General features: G+C 43.9%; 1 pseudogene; it reads right to left on the bottom strand.

Annotated features, from left to right (window-relative positions):
• Positions 1-6,366: 6,366 nt before the first annotated feature.
• LOC126472365 (5S ribosomal RNA) lies at positions 6,367-6,483 on the bottom strand (annotated as a pseudogene).
• Between the last annotated feature and the right edge of the window lie 756 nt (positions 6,484-7,239).

Here is a 7,239-nt window from a genome sequence, read left to right as displayed (position 1 = left end):
ACTCTACGATCATTTCTCTCATCCTGGTACCTTCCTGGCACTGACTCTAGACAGTGGAATAATGCTTCAGAATTGATAGCATAGTTGATTTATATGAAATGTTTCAAACTCCACCTATATGGAACTCCATCATTACTGCAACATTCTCATGTCTACTCTACACCGATAAGAGGTGCTACCCTCCTCAACACACACGCATAGGTGTTGTGATAGGATTGTTGTTGCATGGAGTATTGGTCGAGGACAATGTGGGAGGGATCTGTCAGTCTCTGACTCTATCCTACGAATGCGAGAATACTCTGTGACACCTATCCACACATGGAGAGATGATCAGTCCTAATCATAAATCTGTACTACGATTGATGCACAGTAAATATGGAGATAACCTAATTGCATTGGTATAGGGCGCTGTCTAGTTTACTTTGGTGTATATGGCTGAATGGACATACCGCACTGTCGTATATCTGTATTCGCAATCTAGTATATACTATCTGAAAGGTATTGGAAGGGTGATTTAGCGACGATGCAGAAAGTGAGCGGCATTCTGCTGTGTCATTGGCTGGCCTTGAAATTACGGAACAACAGGAAATATTGCTAAAATTGATCATGCTATCAACTGCAGTGTATATTACTGTACATCACTCCATATCGACAGTGTCTTTTGCATCCTCTCTGTTCACTGGTATGCTGTTGATTACCTCATAATGATTGACTGACACCACTATGCTGAGATGGATGGAGCTTTGGCGGAACACTGGATATCTGCTGCCTGTCACTGTGGGGATTAAATGTAGGAGTCATCACCTTAAAAAAAAATGGTTCAAATGGCTCTGAGCACTATGGGACTTAACAGCTGTGGTCATCAGTCCTCTAGAACTTAGAACTACTTAAACCTAACTAACCTAAGGACATCACACACATCCATTCCCGAGGCAGGATTCGAACCTGCGACCGTAGCAGTCGCGCGGTTCCGGACTGAGCGCCTGAACCGCTAGACCACCGCGGCCGGCCATCACCTTCAGACAGCTGTTTGGAAGCGTTCCTCAATTCTGCAGACTCGTCGTATTTCCATATGCTGTGATTCCTTCCACATGTTACTATTTTTTTCATCAGTAAGATAACAGTACTCTTATTATTTTTACTTCCTCGCGCGTGTTGTAAACAGCACTTTCCAGCAATGTTCAACACTGGAACAGTAATCATGTACATTACTGCGAAATGGGGAAACAATGCACTTCGAAATGGAACACTGAGATATCCACTACCCTGTCATTGAGGAAGATGAGATTAACTGTATTGGCCATCACATTCGGATAGCTGTTGGAAACGCTATACAATGCCACAAATCCTTCCAGTTTCCATATGTTGTGATGTCTTCCACATTTTTGTCAATGAGGAATGTCGTCTCGGTTTTTTATTTCTACCAATCAGTGTCTTTTGAGACCTGACTTGTGTACGCCTTGTGATGTTCAGCTTTGTGTGAGAGCCAAAGGATCGAGACGTGTTAATGTTGGTTTAGCAGCTGACACAGACCTCGAAGTCATAGTAGAAAACCAAAGTGTATGGTGGTGTACAAAGCTATATTCGTACACTTCTTGGATGTGTTACAGCCGAAGAAACGAAGTATTAAACTGCTTATAAAGGACCAGTATAGAAACCCTCTCTTGTGATTGATAGTCTGTTGGACATAGTCTTTCTCCAGTACAGTCGACAAAGATTACGCAGATATGTGCAAGCTACTTTGAGCACTGGCAACGTGCTCCAGTGGAGCGAAACATGTGCATGTAAGAAGCTTCATGTCAACATTCATACGGATTTCGTTTTATCGATATATCAGAAGAGAGAGACACAGTAAAATCTTCAGCAGGTTATATTACAAAGAGTGGTAAAACTGGTTAAAGTTTGGATGCAGATAGTTCTCTCAAACCTAAACCTATTTGGCTCATAAAACTAATAGAAAATGGCTGTATCTATTCTTGTGGAATTATGATAAATTTTACTATTATCCTCACGATATTGTGTTTAAAAAAGTAGGTGTTGCCGCAAGTCCTTTGGTGTTTCATACTTCATAACCTCTAATTACAAAGTAGATGCCACTTGAATTACAGCTTGTTATGGTATGTAGAAATGATAGTATTTTCTCCCTATATGTGAGTAGATTGCATCGAACGGGCTGTGATGATCAAATTGCTTAAAAAATTAGATCACAATAATCTGGTGTATGATCGAAACTCTACAGACATGTCGGTAGAGAGAAATTATGGAGCAAAAATGTCAAATGTAAAACGCAGACGGTAACTGGTTTCGATGTAACGGTAGAGGGAGAGAGACATGGTAAAATCTTATAGGAGGATCTACACTGAAGCGCCAAAGAAAGTGGTATAGGCACACGTATTCAAATACAGAGGTATGTTAACAGGCAGAATACGGTGCTGTGGTCGGCAACGCCTATATAAGACAACAAGTGTCTCGCGCTACAATGGCAGGTTATCAAGAGTTAAGTGAATTCGAACGTGGTGTTATAGTCGACGCACGAGCAATGGGACACAGCATCTCCGAGGTAGCAAGGCAGTGAGGATTATTCTGTGCGACCATTTCACAAGTGCACCATGAATATCAGGAATCTGGTAAAACATCAAATCACCGACAATGCTGCGGATGGAGAAAGATTCTGCAAGAACAGGACCAATGACGACTAAAGATAATCGTCCACCATGACAGAACCCCTCCGCATGTTGCTGCAGATTTTAGTGCTGGGATATGAACAACATGCAAACCATTCAACGAAACATCATCGATATGGGCTCTTGGAGCTGAAGGCCCACTCGTGTATCCTTGATGACTGCATATCACAAAGCTTTACACCTCGCCTGGGCCCGTCAACACCGACGTTAGGTTGTTTATGGCTGGAAACATGTTGCTTGGTCGGACTAGTCTCGTTTCAAATTGTATCGAATGGATAGATGTGTACAGGTATGGAGACAACCTCATGAATCCAAGGACTCTACATGTCAGCAGAGTATTGTTTAAGCTGATGGAGGCTCTGTAATGGTGTAGAGCATGTGCAGCTGGAGTGATATGAGACCCCTGATACGTCTAGATACGACTCTGGTAGGTGATCCGTAAGTAAGCGTCCTCTCTGATCACCTGCATCCATTCATGTCCATTTTGCATTCCGACGGACTTGGGTAATTCCAGCAGGACAATGGGACACGCCACGCGTCAAGAATTGGTGCAGAGTGGCTCCAGGAACATTTGTGTGAATTTAAATACTTTCACTGGCTGCCAAACTGCCCAGACATGAACATTATTGAGCACATCTGGGATGCTTTGCAAAGTGCTGTTCAGAATACATCAGCAACCCCTCCTTCTCTTACGGATTTATGGATAGCCATGCAGGATTCATGATGTCATTTCCCTCCAGCACTACTTCAAACATTAGTTTAGTCCATGCCACGTCGTGTTGCGCCACTTCTGCTGTTGGCGTGGTCCCTACACGATATTAGGCAGGTGAAACAGTTTCTTTGGCTCTTCAGTGTATTACACGACACACTCTCACGATTTGTTTCATAAATTCAGGTGTGGTATAGCTTCGCATTGGTAAAAAGTGATTTGCCATAGTGTACAACAACAGCAACATCCTCTTGCTTGTAGTTGTCGAATGTAAAATGCTAGTGATTTTTTCCGACATGTGAGCTAATGGCGTGAAAGATTGTATTCTGTAAAGTTATTTCACGTGACTGAAATGTTTCTAGTACACATGATCATGACAGTTTACTTACAGACACTGATTTGAATGCGAGAGACGCTCTCAGGTCGTATAATTTCTCCATAAAGCTGAAAGAAATTGCTTAATATAGATGCTTTTTCTTTGGAGTTAAATGCTCTCTTTTCTCTAGTCCTATGGCGGTTTTGATATAACAAGGACATTCTACGGTGATCAGTAATTTTTGTGGAAAGATAGTGGAAGTTTTTCTTCCAATTTTTTGCAGGGTGAATATTTATAGGCGTCTGCAGTCTGATCATTTGTAATCGGCAGTGGCGCACTTCGTTGGATGTCACAGAATACTACGATGCGAACGGTATCCTGCAGTCCAATGAAAAACTGTACCAATTTTGCTCATAAAACTACAAGAAAGAGGCTGCGCCTGTTTTCGTGGAAAATGGACGTTTATTAACGCCGCGATTGTGTTTTCCTTTTTAAAAGATGCTTGATTATAGGGGATGCGTTGAATTTAAATACAATTGTTACAGTGCAATGTTCTCCAACATAGAACGATGGTCGCTTGCGGTGGGGCAGTACAGGGGACGGTCCAGTGGGTGGGAGATCACTGATGCAGCTGTAACCGACCAGGAGGAAGCATTGCCGTTAAATTTCCCTTTTGTGTTGATGAAGGACCGTCGCCTCAAGGAGACTGCTAGCTCATGGCAAGCTCTCCGGCTGCAGCTTGGGAAGACTGTGCTCCCAGATATGGCAGAGACTGTGGTCGGCAGAGGTGATGAGCTGCTTTTCTCGAAGCAGTGGACGTTTGAAAAAGCAATCTGGAGAGTTATCTGGAATTTCGTTGTTGTTCCATGGGGGATCCAGTCTTCCAGAGAAATACGTTTAACAGACTGCAAGAAGCCACCTCTTCTTGTCTTTTGACTATCTGTGACTGATTTCCATATACTGGAGACACTATATCTGTGCCACCAGAAAGATCTCTTTGTGTACCACCAGTGGCAAGATAGAATAGTCCTCTATCCCTACCTACAGTGAGGACAGTGAGGGAGGGATGGAGGGGGATGGATGTGTTGGTGATTAGTTCGTGAGCGCCCCTCCAGGAGAACACATGTTCAACTACTGCCCCCGCTTCTGTCTTTTGGGACAATGATATTCCCCAGTACCTTTGTTGCATTATACCCATTCAATACAAGTGCTGTTTTTTTTTCCAAGGCAATTTCGATGAGCAATTAGAACAGTAATACATTTTCCATCAGTTGCGGTAGTGTATGTTGGCTTTGATTACCTGTACTGCAAGGTGATTTTTCGAGCAGGCGTCTGAAACGAACTCTGATGTTAAACAGTGATAGATGCAGCCCTCAGCTGTATGTTTAAAGTAATATACTTACTAAACTCCTCTCTGCCGGCCGGCGTGGCCGAGTGGTTCTAGGCGCTACAGTCTAGAACCGCGAGACCGCTACGGTCGCAGGTTCGAATCCTGCCTCGGGCATGGACGTGTGTGATGTCCTTAGGTTTGTTAGGTTTAAGTAGTTCGAAGTTCTAGGGGACTGATGACCTCAGATGTTAAGTCCCATAGTGCTCAGAGCCATTTGAACCATTTGAACCAAACTCCTCTCTGTCCAACATCAGTACCTCATCAACTATATTTCCCACAAAAAAAAAAATAAAGGTAGTACCTCACACCCCATCCTTTTTCCCTCCAGCTTGTACGTGAAGGGTAGAGTCTTGGTGCATCTGCATTTAGTTTCGAGAGGTATTGTGAAATTTTTTCCAAAAGTATAGCACCAGTAGTGTGGTATCGTGAATTTTTGAGCAGTATGGTGATTTTAGGCAGTCCTTGTGTAGCGCTATGCATATAGTGTGTAATTAGGACCGATATTTATGATTAATTACGTAATTAGGACTGATGTTTACTGTAACGGACCAAACAAGAATGGTCTGAGGAGAGAAAAGAGGCCCTCTCCAAGAGAATGAAGGAGTACTGGAAGGACAAGAAGAACAAGCCTTCAAAGTCATAAGCTTAACGATTTCCTTTTAGGGAAAATTCGCCAACAATAACAATAAATAAATAATGTACACAAACCTTAAGTTCCTCTCCTGTGTCTGGGCAGTTTCTATGTGTTGAGGGTGCACTTGGGCTTTCCGTCCAGAAGGACCAGAGTTAGAGTTCCGGAAAAGGAACCGCCATTTTTAATTTCCCGCCAATTCCTGGGTAGGGGTTAGGGTAGGACGTCAGCTCAGCCCTGGGACAAAGAAATTCCCACCACAATGCGTAATTCTCCACAAAAATCGAACTTCCCGCAAAAATTCGAAATTCCGCCAGCAGGGTAGATGGGGGAGTGGTGGGGAGGGGAGGGGTGGAAAGGGAGATGGGGTGTAGACATATGTGCCAGCTTGGGAAAACACATGACATCTGACGGCGGAGGTGGGGGTGGATTGGGCACTCCGTCTTCAGGCCACAAGTTGCCCATCGGGACCATCCGACCGCCGTGTCATCCTCATTTGAGGATGCGGATTGGAGGGGCGTGTGGTCAGCACACCGCTCTCCCGGTCGTTTTGATGGTTTTCTATGACCGGAGCCGCTACTATTCGGTCGAGTAGCTCCTCAATTGGCATCACGAGGCTGAGTGCACCCCGAAAAATAGCAACAGCGCCTGACGGCTGGATGGTCACCCATCCAAGTGCTGGCCACGCCCGACAGCGCTTAACTTCGGTGATCTGACGGGAACCGGTGTATCCACTGCGGCAAGGCCGTTGCCCTGGTGGATTGGGGGGGGGGGGAGGGGTAATTAATTGTTGAGTTTAATTACTTTGCACATCAATTTGGTATCAAAATTGTGCTCAAGCCACCATCTCCCTGCTACTGCTAAAACACGAAATTGAAAGCTCTGAGATATGTTGCGAGTCGTGGAACATATGTAGGAAAGACAGATTAGAGGCCATAGGAGGGGGAGTGTTCATTGCAGTTGACCGAAATATTGTCTCTATTGAGGTCAAAGTTGAGTGCGACAGTGAAGTCATATGGTCGTGTACAACAGGTGTAGGTGAAACCAAGTTAATTGTTGGATGGATTTACTGACCACCCAATTCTTCTGTGACAATTTTAGGGTTATTCAAAGAAAATCTACCGTCAATAGCAAGCAAATACCTGGATCATGCAATACTAGTTGCAGGAACCTTAACCCGCCGAGTATAGATTGGGATCTCTATGGTGTCATTGCGGGGGTTACGGACAGACAGTCATGCGAAATACTTTTTAACAAGTTTTCTCAAAATTGTCTTCAGCGGCTAGGTCGGCAGCCCACGCGTAATGGAAATATCTTATACCTTGTAGCTACAAATTTTCCGGATCTTACTGACAGTGTCAGTGAAGAAACGTGGATTGGCGATTATCTTGTAATAGCAACTATGGTTACGGAAGTTAATAAATCAGTCAAGAAGGCTAGGAGAGTGTTCTGCTAGATAGAGCAGATAAGCAGTTATTAACCACTCACTTAGACAATGAATTGGCATCA

Source organism: Schistocerca serialis, chromosome 3 (assembly GCF_023864345.2).
Source record: "Schistocerca serialis cubense isolate TAMUIC-IGC-003099 chromosome 3, iqSchSeri2.2, whole genome shotgun sequence".
NCBI classification, from domain to species: domain Eukaryota; kingdom Metazoa; phylum Arthropoda; class Insecta; order Orthoptera; family Acrididae; genus Schistocerca; species Schistocerca serialis.
Note: the sequence above shows the minus strand (reverse complement) of the source record. Positions and strands in the feature narration are given on the sequence as shown.